Source organism: Molothrus ater, chromosome 1 (genome assembly GCF_012460135.2).
Source record: "Molothrus ater isolate BHLD 08-10-18 breed brown headed cowbird chromosome 1, BPBGC_Mater_1.1, whole genome shotgun sequence".
Classification (NCBI taxonomy): Eukaryota; Metazoa; Chordata; class Aves; order Passeriformes; family Icteridae; genus Molothrus; species Molothrus ater.
Window position 1 is genome coordinate 148,220,471 of NC_050478.2, and position 18,618 is coordinate 148,239,088.

Sequence of the window (18,618 nt, forward strand, 5' to 3'; positions counted from 1 at the left end):
ATCAAGCATTACAAAGGACTGAAAACCATGTGCTCCTTTCCTTGAAGATTCAATAAGGTATTTAAGTTAATGTGAAGAAAACCAGTCCTGCCACTGAAATGGATAAAGGTTTTCAGGAATACCCAGCACAAGAGGTGCTGTAAAACAGGTACCAGCTGTTGTTTCATTACTAAGAACTGCGTTGGCAATCAAGACAATCCACACAGATTATTTGTAGCCTTTATCTGCTGGTGAAATTGGAATCAGTGAAGTTCTGTCATACAAGAGGTAATTAGTTTTACACTTAGCATGGAGCCAACAGAAATCCCCCAGTACCTCGAAACTTTACAGCTCAAAGAAAATCTCTGCAATCAATATGCAAATATCATGTGGTAATCAATGTTAACCAGGTTGCTCTGGAAGGAAATACCTGGGTGCTGACAATTGGCAAATACTTCAACATGGTTAAGCACTGAAAAAATTGCACTTGGGCAATAAATAGTCAAACCACAAACAAGTGTTGGCTAGGGTAAGAACAAAGACCATCAGTCCAAAAATATTTTAATCTGTCAATGGTTTAAACTTGCCCTCAAATGGAAAGTGAAATAAGGCAGTTTTGACATCTCTTATTAAAGTCACTTAAGAATCAATATTCAGGACATAACAATAATCAAATCAAGTTGCTTAAACCAAACTCAAGGGATGCTTCTGTTCTGCAAAGAATCAAAGATTAATTTCTAAGGAACTGAATCAATGCAAAGTAAATAAGATTCTGATGAGCTGGAGAAGGATAACTTACATCTACTGCATAGTAGATGAGCTCTGTGATAACAGCACTCCCTGAGCACAGGAAATCTACACCACTGCATAATCAGGACTGACAGCACTTGCAAAACATGACCCATAACTCAGTTTCATTCATTCCTAATGAATAATCAAGGCTAACACAGCTTGGAGAAGCTTTGTGGCATGTGATCAGATCAGGTCCAGGTTTGGCACTTTTTGGCCAGCCCCACACACCCTGGAGAGGGATTTGTGACTCCTCAGTGGGCTCCCAGGAAAGGCTGTTTGCTTTTTTCTGTAGAGCAAGAGGTTGCAAGTGAGTGCCAGAGCTCACAGGTACCTGCCCAGTCTTTCCTGCTGAATTTCCTCCCTACCGGGAAAGAAATGGGAAGTTTTGAGAGAGAATTCATTCTGCCTTACAGAAAGAAGCCTTGTAAATCTAACAACCTTGTTAATGTACACAAAGATAGCAGGTATTTGCCATGAAAACCTCAATGCAATAAAGAATAGCAACTCAGCCCACTTTGATCTCCTAAACAACCATTTTTTGTTTAGGTTGCAGCTAGCAGCACAAGGAATCAAAAGATATTTCACTAATTGCATCACTTGATTTGTGAAGTTAATTGTCCACCAAACCACATACCTGTTGCATATCAACAATGGTTCTTAGAGAGAGGAGTGGTTTCTTTTTTTTCTCACTCCAGATTAAATCTCTAAGCTATAACATAAGTCCCTGGTAGGTGATGTACCCACCTACTGACAGTTTTCTCAGGGCAATAATAGTGTGTGCATGCTTTTTCTTTCCTAGGTGAAGTAGGAGCTATGCAATTGACCTTTTACTGATACTGAAAAAAAATATTATCAGCCCACTCCCACCCTTGTATTCAGACTAGAAAGGAATAAGCAACTTGTCCCACTAAGCAACTTGTCCCACAAGCAGAGCTATCCCTCCTGTTTCGTGGCTCACATTCACATGATAAATTTTTTCAGCCTAGTTGGTGGAGCTGGACATCAGGAGTAAAGCAGGGAGAAGAAATCAGGGCATGCTCCCCTACCCCAGTTCCTCTGCTGTGATTGCCAGCCCAGGGTTTGCAATTGCTGATCAGGACCCCCATGGCAATCTGCACCAACAAGGGCAAAGGAGATCACATAAAGGAACAGTCCTGAGACAGAAAACAAGAGCTGCAGGGGTCTTGGTGCTCCATTATTATCTCTTAATCCAAGACTTCTGAGGAGGCTGGTTTCTTCTCTCAGGTAACAGGGACAGGAAGGAAGAAATTGCCTCAATTGCACCAGGGGAGGTTTAGATTGGAGATTATGAAGGATTTCTTCACTGAAAGAGTTGTCAAGCATTGGAAGAGGCTGCCCAGAGAAGCTGTGGAGTCACCATCCCTGCAAGCATTTAAAATGCATGTGGTACTGGGGACAGGGTTTAGTGGTAGACATGACAGTGATGGGTTAATGGCTGGACTTGATGGTCTTAGGGGTTGTGGTGGTTTGACAAGAAATGTGTTTTTTGGGATGTTGTGTTTTTGGCCAATGGATATTCAGACTTTAATATTGGCATTTAACTTGGCCATTGGGACATGGACACGCTTCTGAGAACACGGGGTTAAAAGCAGAGCTCTCTCTTGGGAGGGTTCTCTTGGGTTTCCGGCGGGAAAGAGTTCGGGTCTCTCCCCTGGCCCAGCTGCTGGCTGGGCAGGGGGAGGGGAAAGCCATGTGGCCGGGAGAGGTAGGCCTGAGCCCGGGGGTGGAAGGGTGGAAGAGAGAGAGAGAGAGAGAGAGACACCGGGAGCCATGAGGCAGCCTCCCCTGAGAGACACAGAGAGAGAGAGAGAGAAAGAGCCGCTGCCTGGGACTGTAACCTTGAAGCTTGATAAACATGGGCCTGTGCCGGCAGCACGGCTGGGACGGAGAAGAGGGGGGGGTTCAGCCGGCCGCTTGTGAAAAAATGTGGGGGGGACAGGTGTCCCAAAAGAGAGATTGTGGGGACAGGTGTCCCAAAAGAGAGACTGTGCCTTTTTTTAGATCGGGACAGAGCATCCTTAAAAGACAACCCTAGAAGCAGCTCTGGTCCGTGTTCAGTGGTGAGAGCACTGGACATGAAAAAAAAGAAGTCACGATGGCAGATGTTCTCCAGGCAGTGCCACGAGTGACACAGAAACACACGAAGCTTCGACTGTGTTTCCAGAGGAAGCCCATGGCACAAGAAAGACTCCTCTCCTCTTGATGAACTGAAGATTGATTGTCTAAAAAGTAGTGCTAGACCGAGAGTTAGTGATTTGAAGAACCAAATGTATTGTGTTAGAAATTTAGTGGGAAGAAGAAGAAATGCACTTGTGAAGTTTTCATTTTCCCTGTATGTGTGTGTTCCTTTTTATCTGTAGTTGTAGAGTAGTTAATAAAGTTCTGGTTCTTTTTCCCTAAGTAAGAGCCTGCTTTGCTTATTCCTAATCACATCTCACAGCAGAAACCAGAGAGAAGGTATCTTCATGGAAGCACTGGCATTGTGCCAGTGTCCAACCGTGACAGGGGTCCTTTCCAAACTAAACAGTTCTATTATTCTCTGATTCTATACTTTTCAGAAAATCAACTCCAGCTAGTTTCTCTTCACCACTCAAATTCTAGAAATCACGCCAATTCTTTGAGAACATAATATTCAATTAAAAATAAATCAGGATGCTTTGAACTTATATAAACCTTCTGATTTGTCTGGGTTATTTTTAGGAACTTAAGGTTACAATTAATATAAAATCTCCTTTTAATATTGTCTCTTATTCACAGCTGGAAGAACTGACTGCTCACAGAATCAGTGACTTGCCAGAGGCTGTCAGTGTAACATCCTCAGTCTATGCTTCCTGACCACACATCAGTGGTCTGCAAGTTTAAAGTAAAAATCCTTGACTTCACCTGTAATTTACTGACCCCTGATGACATTTATTAGTCAAGAACATTAGGACTAAGATCTCCTCTCCACTGAAAAAACCCCAAAACCTAGCAGTATATTTTAAACAAAATTTGAAATCAAGAACTGTAAAATAAATGTTATGATTATTGACATAAGAGATTTCATACTTGCTTGCAAGGGAGAATGCAAGTCTAAGTGTACCTTGAAAAGATAATTTCAAGATTTAAGTCCTGCAAGTCTCCCAAAAGCACAACAGGAGATCCTTGCAGAAGTTTCTCTCTGCAGAAGACATTTCTCTGCTTGGCTCCACTCACAGAGCTGGGACAGCCACCTCAGCCAACCTTTGCTCCTGCCAGCTTCAGAAGCCTGATGTGATTTCCACTGAAGGGGATCACTAAACTTCCAGCAGCAACTGGAAGAAGCTTCTAGGAAAACACCAAATCAAATGAAGCATATGATGAAGAAAATTGCTAGAATGCATTTGTGTCCCAAAAGGACCAATTTCCAATATGCCCATTTTCCTGCTGTACCTACATATGCTACAAGAATTAAAAAAAAACCATTCCCAGTTCCTCAGTTACAGTTCAGTGATTTCTGTAGATGATCTCTCCCCCTTTCCTCACTCCCCAAATTTGAGTTCTCAAGTCCAAAACATCTTTTTAACAGTGGGTAGTGCCTAATACAAAGTGACCAGCACCCAGTCACCACCCAACATTCCTGTTTTGAGACTCACTCAGCCATGGAAAGACCTGCAGGAATCAGCCTTCTCTAAAGAGGCAGTTTTAAAGACAAAAATGCACCACTGAATTTCATTGCAATGGAAAAGAGGGTTGGGAAGCCTGGAAGGAGATATTTCAGTGTCATAGGAGACAATACATAATAAAGTTCATGTAAGAATGACTGGGGAATTTGGCATTGCCTGAAGAGCTGAAATAGCCCAGTACCACCTGTATCATCCAGGTGTGGCGGTACAGACAAAATGTTAATATAATGTAAGTTTTTCCTTAAAGGTTTTGCTCCTCATTGTGAGAAATGGGAAGAATTCAAAAATGGTCTTTAAACAGGAGGAATTGTTATCACCCAGCAGCGATTAATCAAACCAAGTATTAGAAAAAGCATTACAGACAGTATGACAAATTGAAATGTCCTTTGAAGCCAAGATAATTATGGAACAAATCTCAGGAATATATTTGAGCAAGAAAGTTATCACATGCTGGAAACAAAAGGGTTCTTTTAGTCCTACTATTTTCAGTATCATAATCTCCAGAATCAAAAGCTAGCTCTGGCATGTAGCAAAGATGTTTGCCTTAAAACTGTATGAAAAGCAAGAAGAGGTAAGAAAATACTTATGTGTATGTACAAGTGCTATAGACATGCTCAGCCACTCATTGTCTGGGTCTCTGAGCTCATAAAAGCCTTCTCACAGACCAAAAAAATTAACTAATCCTTCCACCTCATTCTTCCTCCGTTGGATCCCCACTGGGGAGGTTTCCTTCCACTGTAGTACCATGAGTCAGGGTAACATGAGTCAGAGAGATGCTTCCCCTGCAATGAGTCCTCCATCAGATGTGCTGTTCCAACCCAAAGGCTCATTCATGGCACAGGTCTCACTCACATTCAAGAGACAATCACTCAAAACAGAGAGAATATTATTTTCTGTTGAAACAAACAAGATTTGGCCCCAAACTGATCCCAGGAGAGAGAGGCACTGTCATCTGCTGGTTTAAAAGTCAAAAGACTTGGTTTCCTCCCTTTGCTCCACAGTGTGCTGAGAACTGCCTGTCTGCAAGCTACTTGGAGTAATTCTCCACAAAACCAGATGGCATTCATCATCTGGTGGGCTGCCCATTCCTAAGCTCAGAATTGGACTCTTCTCCATTTCACCAAGGAGGCCAAAACATCCAACACTGCCTCTTGCGAGAAGCAATAGAGCACAATGCACTCACTGAGGATGCACAGTGAATCTACAACACATACTCAGGAGTTTCTGTTGCAATAATATTCCATAAACACTTCATTGACATAAAATCTAACTTCATGTATTTGATATGGCTAACTGGAAGTTACTCAGAACCCTGCCCCAGCTGTCCAAACATTAGTATTTGTATATTCAGAATAGCAACATCTTAATGGAAAATACATATGATAGTTGGTAGGATTGAAAGCTTAGTTAAAACTACTAAATGCCTATTATTTAAGAAAAAAAAATAAGAAGTCATATAGCTTTTGAAGTGGCATAAACCTTGCAATTTTCTGCCTGACCTATTTGTCAACACTTCTCCCTATTATTTTATCAATTAGTATCTATACAAACTCCTCCAAAACAGATGTCTAAACAGTCATTCATCAAAGAGAAAAGGGAAATTCAGGCATGCACCTAAAGTAATTTTGGTTGCTAATTGAGCACATTGAGTAACACAGATACATTTTGCAGGTGCATCTTGCCAAGAATGATCCCACAAGTGTCCACACTGCACAGATGGGCTGTGTTATTTTAAGGTTTTAATCAAAATACATGCAAACAGGCGCAGCACCATGTGCATGCTAATGCTGTGAAGTGTCAGCAGTCACTACACTCTTTTAAGAACTCCAGCTATGTAAAAACTCAAAGAGAAGGAACTGATGAATTAGGCACTTTAGAGGAAGACTTAGAGGGTACAGCTAGAAGGTGAGCCACAGCACATTTCTAATAAATGTGGAGAAAACACCTTGTTAGCACAGCAATGTATTCCCACATACTGAGAAACTGCACCAACACAAAGACAGAACACAAAAAGGTGTAAGGTCATCAAACTCCCAAGGTATTTATGTTAGGAGAACCAACCATGAAAACAGTGATTACAGTGTAATCTTGACATCTGTCAAGCTCCTGTCAATGGCTTTCCTCAATGAAGGCATTACACATCCCTCAGCCACTGCTTTATCACCTGCAGTGAAGTTTTCTGCATCTGCTAGTCCCAATTTGAGGGCTCACCAGACCTGATTCGGGTGACCAACTCACCTAGCACACTCTGGTCTGAAAACTTTGTTAACTAAATGAGAAATAAATAAATCCAGCATAAGAATAATGGAACACAGTTCCTGCTATATTTCCTTTGTAAAAGACAGACTCTGCCCCTGCATGTTTGCGTGGTTAAAAAAAAAAAAAAAAAAAAAAAAAAAAAAAAGAAAAAAAAGTAGCCCTCTGAATTTGGTACTCCTCCCTGCTGAGGAGGGAAAAAATGAAAATAAAACGACATAGCAGAGTTTGAGTTCATTTGCAGTGCCCCGGGAGCCAGGTTTGCAAACCCAGCGATGTCCTCTTACCTGCACAGACACCGCACCACCCCAAGTGGCACCTGGAGCCCGGCTCCTGACCCGGGCGCGCCCTGCGGAGCTGTCAGCCTGGCGGGGATGGGCGGGCAGGGCAGCAGCGCACGGACAGACACACGGACACGCACAGACACACTCCCCCGGGCCCCCCTGCGCACACACGCACTCACAGGGACATGTCAGTGATGGGGACGGGCAAAACGCTGCATCCTCTGTGCGTGAGGAAGAGAAGAGAAAGAGAAGAGAAAGGGATGAGAAAGGGATGAGAAAGGGATGAGAAAGGGAAGAGAGGCAGCGGGGGCTGGCGGCAGCAGCGGGCGCGGAGCCGGGCCGGGCCGGGCCGGCGGCGATGCCGGAGAGGGGCCGGGCAGGGCGAGCGCGGGTTTAAGGAGCGAGGGGAGGGGAAGCGGGGGCGGGCAGGGCTGCGGGCCCCGCTGCGGGCCGGGGGCGGGGGGAGCCGGGGATGGGGCTGGGACTGACCGGCCCGGGGGTGTGGGCTGGGGGACACGGGGCTGGGAGCTGTGAGCGACGAGGGACAGGTTCGAGGGAAGAGCACTGGGAGTCCCGGCCCGAGGGGTACAGAAATGTGCTCCCCGAAGGGCAGAGAATCGGGGGAGACGAGTCCCCGCTGTGTCGGGAGCAAACGCCCTTTCTGTTTTAGCAAACAGGTGGTTTCTGCTTTTACCTCCTCCCTGAGCTCACTGTCTAAATAAGAAGCCCTCGGCTGGGTTATTTTTTGCTTGAATTTCGGCTCTGACTTGTGAGCTGGAGCCGCTCTTCCTTCACCCCTCCTCCCGACACGGCCCCGTCCCCTCTGTGCCGCTGCCTGCAGCTCCTGCCCCGGCACAGCCTTCACAGCTCCCATCGGGGCGGGTGTCCCCCAGACGGGACTGATGTCTGCCCCAAACCAAAGCTATCAAAGCATGCCCAAAGGACATACAAAGCATTTCATCATGCCCAAAGGACATACAAAGCATAAAAAAAATGCCTGTGCATTTTTTTTTTAGCATGGCTGTAAGCATCTTTTCTCAGGTTGCTCAGAAAAGTGCTGGGTGCCCCATCCTGGAAGTGCTCAAGACCAGGTTGGACAGGGCTTGGAGCCACCTGGGATAGTGGAAGGTGTCCCTGCCCATGGCAGGGGGGCTAGAACTGAATATCTTTAAGGTGCCTTCCAACCCAAACCATTCTGATTCTATCATAAGCACAGTTGCACCTAGAGCAGATCAGTGGGTCAGGATCTAGACCAGGTTATGAAGATGTTCCTGTCTCTGCTGTAATTTCCCAGAGCAGGCCTGAGGCCTTTGATGTCAGCAGGTTTGTGGCTGCTCAGATCCATGAAAACCCACACAGCTTTGGTGACAGGTGGCAGGTTTGATGGGGTTTTTCTGTCTGTCTACTACGTGATAGCAACAATTACAGAAAGTCGTTTCTCTTGTCTTACAGCTCACCCTCAAGCTGCAGGAGCACTGCAGATACCTGCCCACAAAGTTTTCTGCTTTGCAAAGAGAAATCATTGACTGAATTCAGCTTGCTAAACTTCAGAATTTGCTTGGAACATGCATTCAACATTATACATATATTTTAAGTTGAAATGTGCTTAAATGGAGCAGATTTCTACCCAGTCAGGTGGTTGGAAAGGCAGCTCTCCAGTGTCTTCTCTAACCCCTCTTGCCAGTGACATGTTCACTCAGCCCAGTCTCATCCCTGCTACTGCTGATGAGACAAAGTGTAATTTTATTATCTTTTGTATGTTAAGACCAACTCATGACCTTCCTTTGCATTTTTTAAGAGACCTGTTAATCTCTCTGTTCCTCCACTCCTTGGACAGAACACATTATTCAACTTCTATGTGGATATCAAAAGAACATCACCTTTGCTTTTCCCTTTCAGGTTTCCTTCAGGGATCTCTACCTCAATACAAGTTAGAGCCTGAGCCACCAAAGCACTTTGCTGTATTTACTGAACTGAGACTTGAGGTTTGTGTTCATTGTGTGGATGTTTAAAATTTCTTGACAGGTTTGCATTTTAGGCACAGGTGATTAGACAATCTGTTCAGAGGCATGAAAGAAAACATCCATGAGTGCAGGAAGGTAAGAGGTTTGTTGAGGACTCACAGCCTTGCTGACCTGTGCCCAGATTTTGGAGTGGTTGCATGGTTTATTCACATCTCTGCCATCAGAATCAGCTAAAATCATTGGTCTATGAAAAACAAATGAAGTATTTAATGCTGCATATGCATCTATAAATGTGAGAAGGAATCCTCTGTCTCCAACTGACCCCATTCCAGCCCTCACAAATGGCATCAGAAGGGTGGGCAGGCACTGGAACAGGCTGCCTGAGGACGTGGTGGAATCACCATTCCTGGAAGTGCTCACAAAACCTGTAGGTGTGGTGCATATGGACATGGTTTGGTGCATCTGGCAATGCTGAGTTAATGGTTTCACTCAGTTTTAGAGGTATTTTTCAACCCTAATGTTTCTATAGAAAGATAAAGGAGGGCAGGGGGTTGCTCAGCTCCAAAGTGAAGCAGCAAAGCAAAACTTTTCCCGTAACAGAGTGCTGTTTTTTATACTGGCTTTCTGCATCGCTTCTTCTTCAGGCTGCTTCACTATCCAACCCAGTATTTTATCAAATATTATCTTTACCTGATGTACAAATGTTAAGCCTATGCGGTGCTGATGGTTTTCTCCCTGAAGCTTCACCTTCCCAATAATATTTTTTCTCAAACAAGCATCTTCTCACTGTCACATTAGCTTCATCTGTTGTAAGAGATTAAATCAAGTGGTGTATGGCAGATGGGTGTTGTGTACAATGAAGAAAGCCTAATATCCTCCCTCAGTCTGTAGCAGTGGCCTGGTTTGTATTTAGATCTTGCAGTGGTTAGTATTTCATTTACTGCGCATAATAATCATCTCTCAACATTCTTACAGCAAGCTCAGTTGTTACTTCTCTTTAGAATGTACCAAGGTGATTAACAGAATCATTTCTCTTTGCAGATACTTTGTCTCCAATGATCTGGAAGAAGCATAAACATGTAGTGGCAATTCAAGCTGCTGTCTCATTAGGATTTCTGCTGGAAACTGAAATCAGCAGCTCAGAGGATTACGACAAATATTGATGCACAGATACATAACTCCATTTCCCCACATTTTTCAGTTCTTTCTGTTCTGATTGTGAGCCTTTGATTTCCATTTTCAGCCTGGGGTTAGGAATATAAAAGCTGGATGTACTGCATGGAGAAGAAGGTCTGTGTAGCCTGATATCTCATCCCCAGGAACAGATGCCTCAGCAGGTGTATAGGAAAACAGTAATCATTCCACAATGCTTCCTGAGAAGGGGGTCTCAGTCTGTGATTGTTGCACAGGGATTTCCTCACAAAGTCATGGTGTGTGACTTGAACTGCTCACAGTCCTTTATTCTTTGGTAAATTTACCAGATAAATGTTACTTACAAACGTTTTGTGGCAACATATCCTGCAGTAGTTCACTGCCAGGAATTATGCAGTCTGCAAATCACAGTGCCTTTGCTTCCTGTAACACCCAGTTCGATCACAGATATAACTGGCATTCCCTTCTGTCCAGTTAATGGTGTCTCAGGGCTCTGACAGGTTTCTTAGACAAATTCCCTGAAAATTCTGATGCTGTCAAGGCTCAGATCAGTAGCTGTGTGCTGGCAACTCATAAATTCTTAAGAAACAAGGATTTGCATCACTGGGGAATACTCTTATGCCTTTTTTATCTTTATATACATTCTCTTGTGCACATTGTGTGTTGTAGTCCCTAAAGGCTTACATTTCAAGGCATGAAGCAGATCCAAATGGTCTCTCTCAAGAAAAAGTCTACCTAGCAAAGAAATGTTCTCTTCCCTGCAGCGTAGAATTTTCTATGCCAAAACCCATTGAGAGCAATGAAAGGAAAAGACTAAATTCTGCAGAAGAATATATTTTATGTTATTGTGCTGCATGCCACACTTTAGTTTCTGTAGGTTTTATAGGACTCATGTATCATGACAGTATTCTGTTTTGGTCTTGTTCTTATCTTACTTTCTTGTTGTTAGTGAATTATAGGATTTGTAATTTCTAAATCCTGACATTGGATGAACATGGCATACAACTTTTCATCCAATGTTGCAAATTACAAAGTCATGAATTATGGAATCCTCATAGTGAAGAAAAGACTCATAAAGTTAATTTAAAAACAAATAAAATTTCTTCTAATCCTACAGTAAGTTTTGAAATAACATCTTCAAGAGTGAAGAGAAATGGCAACAAAAATGGAAAAATCTACCATGATCATGAGAAAAGCTTTCAGTATTTCCTTCCTACTCTTCAGAAAAACCAACTGATTCTTGAGCCACATATAGTTTGTGCCCAGCTATACCCAAACCCCATTTAATATAAAATGGTTGTAAGAACAATGATAACTCACACAAATAATCCTTATAAGTATTTCTTGTTTCTTGACTTATCTAAGGGTAGTCTCATAACTCTCCATCTCTCTAAAGCACAGTGTTTATGTTTATCCATCTCTCAGTCACCAACTTCTGATTATTTTTTCACATTTTATAATTTAAAAAAATATTTTTTAATAAAAATCACATTTAATAAAATATTAATCTTTGATTTTATAAGTTAATATGTAAACCACATAAAAACTGTAGTATTTCATAAGATCCCATCATCATCAACATTTGCTCAGGACAGAACTCAGTGCTGAACATCACCAATCCTTTGTTGTCTGCATTTCACCTTTAAACATGAGCAGAATTACTTTTTTCTCCCTCTTCTTGAGAATGTAATGCAGACTAAGTGAAAAGATACAGACTATACACTGTCTCTCTAGGTAATTTTACTTTTACATATATTGTCTATTTCTTTAGACCTAATATTGCATTGAAATCAAAGAGTTATTCTTTAATTAGAGACAAGCAGAACAGGTACAAGAATTAAAGAATCATAGAATAATGGAATCATAAGTTGGAAAAGCTCTTTAAGATGAAGTCCAACCATTAACCCAGCACTGCCGAGTTCACCACTAAACCACGTCCTCAAGTGCCACATCTACATGGCCTTAAGTGTCTCCAGGGATGTGACTCCAGCACTTCCCTGGCCAGTGTATTCCAATGCTTGTCACCCTTACCCTTGGTAAGTTTTCCAAATATTCCATCTAAATATCCCCCGGTACAACTTGATGCCATTTCCTCTGGTTCTGACAGTTTTGCCTGGGAAAAGAGAACCAGAAGAGGAAGAAGAAAAATATGTTTATTATTCTACAGTTAATGTGCCAATAAACATATTAAAAATTATATTTTTAAGGAGACAGTTAAGCAGTTTGATGACCCTGTGTCCTGGCCTTGAAGGTCAGACTGGATGGGGTTCTGAGCAGCCTGTCTGGTGGGAGATGTCCCTGTCCATGGCAGAATGCTGGATTGGATGATCATTGAGGTCCCTCACCATCCAAGCCATTCTAGGATTCCATGACCACAATTCTTGACATCACTCATGACCTTGCTACAGTACCTACAAGAGCAGAAATTTATTCTGATGGCTCAGTCAGCACTGTGACCCTTGTTTGTGCTGGAAGACCCTTTTCAAGCAGTTGGTCTGAAATGTTTCTTTCTCCAGCTGGGACTCTGATATGTCCTGCAACAGCTCCACACCAGTGAAATGTCTTCGTGTTCTGGGCATCCCTGCCTAATTCCAGAGCCACACTGGAGATCTTGCAACGGAGCTCACCCACAGCAGGACAGCAGTAAATCAGATATGGGAGCCTGTGCATGTCAGACACAAAGGAGACACATAAGAGTGAGTGCTGGGGATGTAAAACCTTTCACTGGGAACAGTTTAGATGAGGGGATAACTCAAAATACAAAGAAACTGGGCAGCCCATGCAAGTGATTATTGGAATTAGATACCAGGCTATTACATCACACCACAACAAGTGATAATCATCCATTTAATTTTTGCACTCCATAAAATGTTTCAGCTGATATTTTGTTAAATGGTTGGAGGCTGGTGCTGTTTATCCTCTCCACCAGTTTCCCATTCTTACACCACCCTTCTCTATCATTCTCTGTGAAGCCATTTTAAAAGCCCAGAAATATTTCTGAAACATTTTTCTCCATATACTTTCAATGCAAAATGATATTTTCAATGCAGAAATAACTTTCCACTGGGAATAATTTTGCATGTTGATAGCTCCTGGGTCTGTAAGTTATATTTTACATCCTGTTGAGAGGAAAAAAAAATCACATTTTATCCAAAGATAAAGTCAAATTTCTTCTCCTATGACTTCCAGAAAATAAAGTTCTGTAGATTTTTTATATACAGAAGACAAAAATAATGACCCAGGCTGAATATGGCTTATTCATGGCCTCAAGCCAAGATAAAAATAGAAGGAAAATTTTAAGGATTAAATTTGAGAGATGAAGAAGAAATTCGTAAACAGGAAAACTTATTTTAAATGGCAACTGACTGGTATTTTTTCTAGGTTTGAAATATTCCAATTAGTCTGGGAAGAAAGGTTAAAGGACATCAAGCTGGTGACGCGGTGAAAGGGAAATAATATATGAATTTATTACATGGATATCCATAACTCATGCACAGTATATTTACTAAGCAGAGCCTATTTTTTTCCTGTCCATTGGACTTCAAAATACAGAGAAAAGTCAGTGTCAGTGTTGATGGTAACATTTGCACCCAGCTGCTATGAACTTACAGATTGAGCAACATGGTCAAAAAACCCTATGACTATGAAATACATTTTTCAATTGAAAATATTGATGTATTTTTTTTGGTTCCTTTAAAGAAATACTAACACATTTGATGACATAATCTGAGAAAAGTATTGAGAAAAAAAAAAAAAGACATTTTGAAAGAAAAGAGGCAGAAAAACAGTCAAGGTTTGTCCTATCAGAAAGGAGGGATGAGTTGAGGTGAAAGCAGGGAGAAGAGCAATTCTGAAGATTTTTCTGTCCATATCAATGTACACAGCTGAGTGATCAACAGTTTGGTCTTCAGAACAATGTAAAATATGAACAGATGGAAAATTTTGGAGGAGAAAGAACAGAGTTCTGAAGGAGCACTTAAAGAAGGTTGAATTTCACAGAGTGAACACCTTAGGGCAGGATGGTAGGGTGCCTTGGCAGAGTGGCAAGCCAGAAGAATGATTTTACTGGTTGGTTTTGGAGACTGTGGGATACTCTATGTGATTCAGAAATTGGAAGAATATAAGAAGAGCTCTACAGAGTTAGACCAGTGTTGCACGTAGTCCCTAGTCCTGACTTCATTAATAGCTAATAGAACACTCCTAAAGAAAAACAGAATGAACCTACAGTAAAACTTTCCAGAATAATCTCCCTTGCTCCAGTAATTTTTATTTTTGTTCATTCCTAGATGAGAGGATGGTACTTAACAACCTTCAGTAGATTTCTTCCCCATGAAATTCACAATTCCTTTTTGAATTGAGACAAGCTGATCCTGCAGCAAGTTTCAAAGCTTTGACACATTGTGCAAAAAAACAACTTCTTCTACATATTTGGCACTTATTCATTTTAGTTGATGACCCTTAATACCCTTATTAGGCTAGAATGCAATCCTTCCTTGTTCTGACTCTCCATATCATCCATGAATTAATTAAGCCTTTATCACAATCCTCTTCAATCTCTGTTTCCTGCAGGACAATAGCACACTATTTTCTTGACCTTCATGTGAAAAGTTCCTCAAAATTCTGATTATCCCTGCCAGTCTTCTCTGTGCCTTTGCAAATTTCAGTTTATTCATCTTAAGGTTGGGAATTGTTTGGGAAGCAACAAAGGCAGGAGTTAGGATTTGCTCCTGCCACGATCTAAACATCTGGTGACTTAGTTCTTACTGCTTTGGTCTCAGTTCTTTCCTCATAATTGCAACATGCTCCTGTCTTTGCTACTGAGGATTTCATGGACTTTCCTACTGTAATCCCAACATCTTCTAACAACTGGGTCAAAATTTATCATTCTGTGTATGCATCTTATACTTATTGGTAAGGAATTTCATCTGCAGTTTTGTTTCCTCCTTTAGTGTCCTAAGGCTTTCTGTCTCTATGTACAGTTGGTTGATCTCTCTTCTAACATTAATTATTTACTACTGATGCCTAAAGAGGCTGCCTAGAACAGAGGCCAGGCAGTGTTAAAGGAATAAAGCAGGGATTTATTAAAAAGGCCTTTAAAGGACACACCTTGGGCAGTGCAAGAGCCTGTCCATGGTTCCACCCAAGATGGACTCAGGGTCACAAGTTTTCCCACTTTTATAAGTTTTGGTCCATTTACACATTGGGGTTAATTGTCTAATTACAGCTTCAGATTAATGAAGTCCTATCCTCCCAGTTTGCTCTCCTCAATTCTCTGTTGTTTATATTTTTTTGGGCCTGAAGCTGCAATGATGTCCTTGGTTCTGGGCCTGGAAAAGGATTGTTTTGTCTGACTAAGCTGTGAGGAGAACTTGCTAGCACTTTATATGAAGTTCAGAGTTATACACTAATGCAGTACAGAATCTGGAAAATATGAAAGCTAAAACTTAAGGCATCACTAGTGTTAGATAATTTTGCCTTGCTGTTATTCACTTTGTTTTCTAGGACAAGATCTGCTTGTACCCAACCCAGTGAGACTCCATAGGTGACTTCTGACCATGTGAAGCTCTGCACTGAGCATTGTAGGAAGCTCAAAGTAAGGTAGAAGGCTGCCACTTGCATTGGAGGGGGAACCTGAAAAACTGGCATAATTTTCCAGGAAAGTGGAATATATTAAAAAGACAATGTGCTTGTAAGGTTCCTGATGTCATTTGTTTTTCTGGGAAACCTTTGCATCTTCCCAATATAGAACTTTTCCCTGAAGTGCAGATGAAAAAGCAGAGGTGCTGTTCAAAGTAAAATACAAGTTCAGCAGGTAAATGATGAGATCTTGCTCCTTTGGCTGGTGTGATAAGCTGCACTCCCTCAGGGAGGTACCACTGAATCACAGAATTGCAAAGACCCTCAGGAGCATTGACCCAGCACTGCCAACTCCACCACTAAACCCCGTCCCTAAGTGACACATCCACAAGTCTTTTAAGTACCTCCATGGATGGTGACTCAACACCTTCCCTGAGCAGCTTGTTCCAAAGCTTAAGAACACTTGCTGGGAAGAGATTTCTCCTAATATCCAATCTAAACCTCCCCTGGCACAACATGAGGCCATTTCCTCTCAAACTCTTGCTTATTACTTGGGAGAAGAGACTGACCCCCACCTGTCTACATCCTCCTTTCAGGTATTGTAAAGGTAATGAGGTTCCCCCTGGGCCTCCTTTCCCAGGCTAAACAGCTCCACTTCCCTCAGCAGCTCCTCATCAGACTGATGAGGAGCAAAGTCTGATGCCTCACTGGAGCCCAGGTGAAAGGTGTAGTGAGATGAGATGTGGTGAGAATATTTCCTACATTGGTAAAGCCCTTGGGTCATTATCCATTGCTGCTTTTTCTTGCAGGAAGTGATGAAGCTGTAATGAGAAGTCTAAGAGCAAACATGAGAGACTTCAGAATCTTGGCCCAAAACAACACCCAGTGTTCCAAATGAAATTTCACAGGCTTTAATTGCAATGGAATAATTGACCTTCCTGCCCATTAGTATTTTCCAGAATGAGATTTTTCCTTTTCTGCTGTAGAATTCTGCTGCCTGTTGCTGGAAATCTACATCTGGGAGTTACCTGCAGTAAATCAGATATAACATGGACCCAGAAGAGCATGGAAAAGGAAGGCAGTTTTGTTAGGGACATGCACATCCCCACTGACGGTCACTACAAAAGAAAAGGTACAGTAAGAAAAGCCCAAGAAATTATGGAGGAGGATTAATAGCCAGACTATAGGAAAAAGAAGACAGCAGTGATTTTCTGGATTAGACACCAGTGTTTTGAATCACAGATAGGTGTATGAGGAGATTCATTCAATTGTCCTATGAAACAAAGATATAGAAATAATAAAATAAGGAAAGAAACCCAGCAGCATCAACATAAGGTGAAAAGCCTCACTACAAGAATTTCCTGTGGAAATTTCCCTTTCTCACTCAGTATTTTTAATGTGAAAATTTTAATTTTGAGGATTTTTGATAAATTTTATGTTGGGGCAAAACTTTGTTATGCAATTTGATCTTCTTTCTAGATTCTTCATGAAATTTGTACCCAGTTCTCTAAGCTAGCTCATGCACAGAATAACTGTCTGACCTTCAGGTTTTCCCAGTATACCCAGTCATGGCATGCCTGAAGGAAGGGACTGCACCTGGGGACTACCTGGGCAAGGCCAGACTCTTTTCTAGTAGCAACAAATGTGGAAAGCACCAGACACAACAATCAATCATGATCAGCAAGTGCAGGTAAGAAATGGGAAGGCACATTTGACCTTTTCCACATCTTTGCCCTCCCAAATGTCAGAGCAGTTAAAGAATTGCTCTTGTTTCATCAGACAGGGCATTAATCTCTGCCTGGTCTTTCCAGCTTGTTGTGTTCCTTTTAATGATATAACAGTTTTGTGGGTCTGGTGAAAAGCCCCATCACATTCTTCATGGGTTTTTTATAATTGTTTTCACTAGTGATGAAAGGAAATATGACAACGGAGCCAAAAACTGATTCAGTAATTTTGGTGAATTGTTCAGTACAGCTTCAAAGAATGGCTCCTCTGTAGGATCTAACTGATGGCATCAAAGGGGGCCTGAGACCTTCTCCTTCTTCTGTCAATGCTGGGAGCTCTTCTCCCAAATTGAAAATCCCATTTAGGTGTTACAGCTTGTGATGACTGTAAGAGGTCTCACCTTCCCCACACACCAAGCAAAATCTGGATAATGATGACTGCCCTCAGAAATTAATATTTTCTTAATATTTAGCTTTAAACTATTACTCATAAACCTATCACAACATGCCCCATTAAAATGTTTGTCCTAAAGAGCATTATTGAGTTGTTCCTCAGTATTCTTATTTCATATCCTCAAAAGCTTTTGCCAGCCTTGCTGCTTTTTTCACACTTCTCTAATTAGTCTATTTAAGTCTATTTTAGTAGGTGCACATAGTCATCCATTCATAAATAGACATAAAAAAATAGAAATAACTTATTCTCAACTTTTTTTCCCCCCTGGTGTTAGCTACACATTTACTAAAATTCACTCTCTTCCATCATTGAAGTCTTTAATGAAGACATATCAGTAACTGTGGATTCAGCATCTCCACTCAAACTGACTAATACTTTTGGGAGTGATTTTCCAATCTGTCATCCACCTGTCATCTTTTGCTCATTGTGTATATCTGAAAATGTCACATCAGGCCTTACCAAAAACCAATATAAGTCAGAAAGCACCATTATGTCACTTCCCCTGTTTCTGCTCATCCATTACTTCTTAAAGAAGGTGAATAAATTGTTTTAATGGGATGTCACAGACTTCTGGATCCCAAAATTTATCAGTCTGAGAACCTGATCAAGCTCCATGAGTGAGAATTATACCAGGCTTTTAAAAGAGGACATAATCTATCAGATTTAAAAGCATTAGCCAATCTCTCTCTCTCGTAGGATTAAAACACTTTTCCATTCCCACAGCATCCCACAGTGATTGCCTATGAGGTTAATGGGACCATCTTTATCAAA

The 18,618-nt window shown here is 41.6% G+C and overlaps 1 protein-coding gene across 1 annotated transcript in view; it reads right to left on the bottom strand.

Moving 5' to 3' along the window:
* Positions 1-7,166, bottom strand: part of COL22A1 (collagen type XXII alpha 1 chain) — a 237,177-nt gene extending 230,011 nt beyond the window's left edge. Inside the window, 1 exon segment of the mRNA XM_036379115.2 lies at positions 6,980-7,166. The gene's annotated coding sequence lies outside the window, so the exon portion shown is untranslated.
* Positions 7,167-18,618: the final 11,452 nt, after the last annotated feature.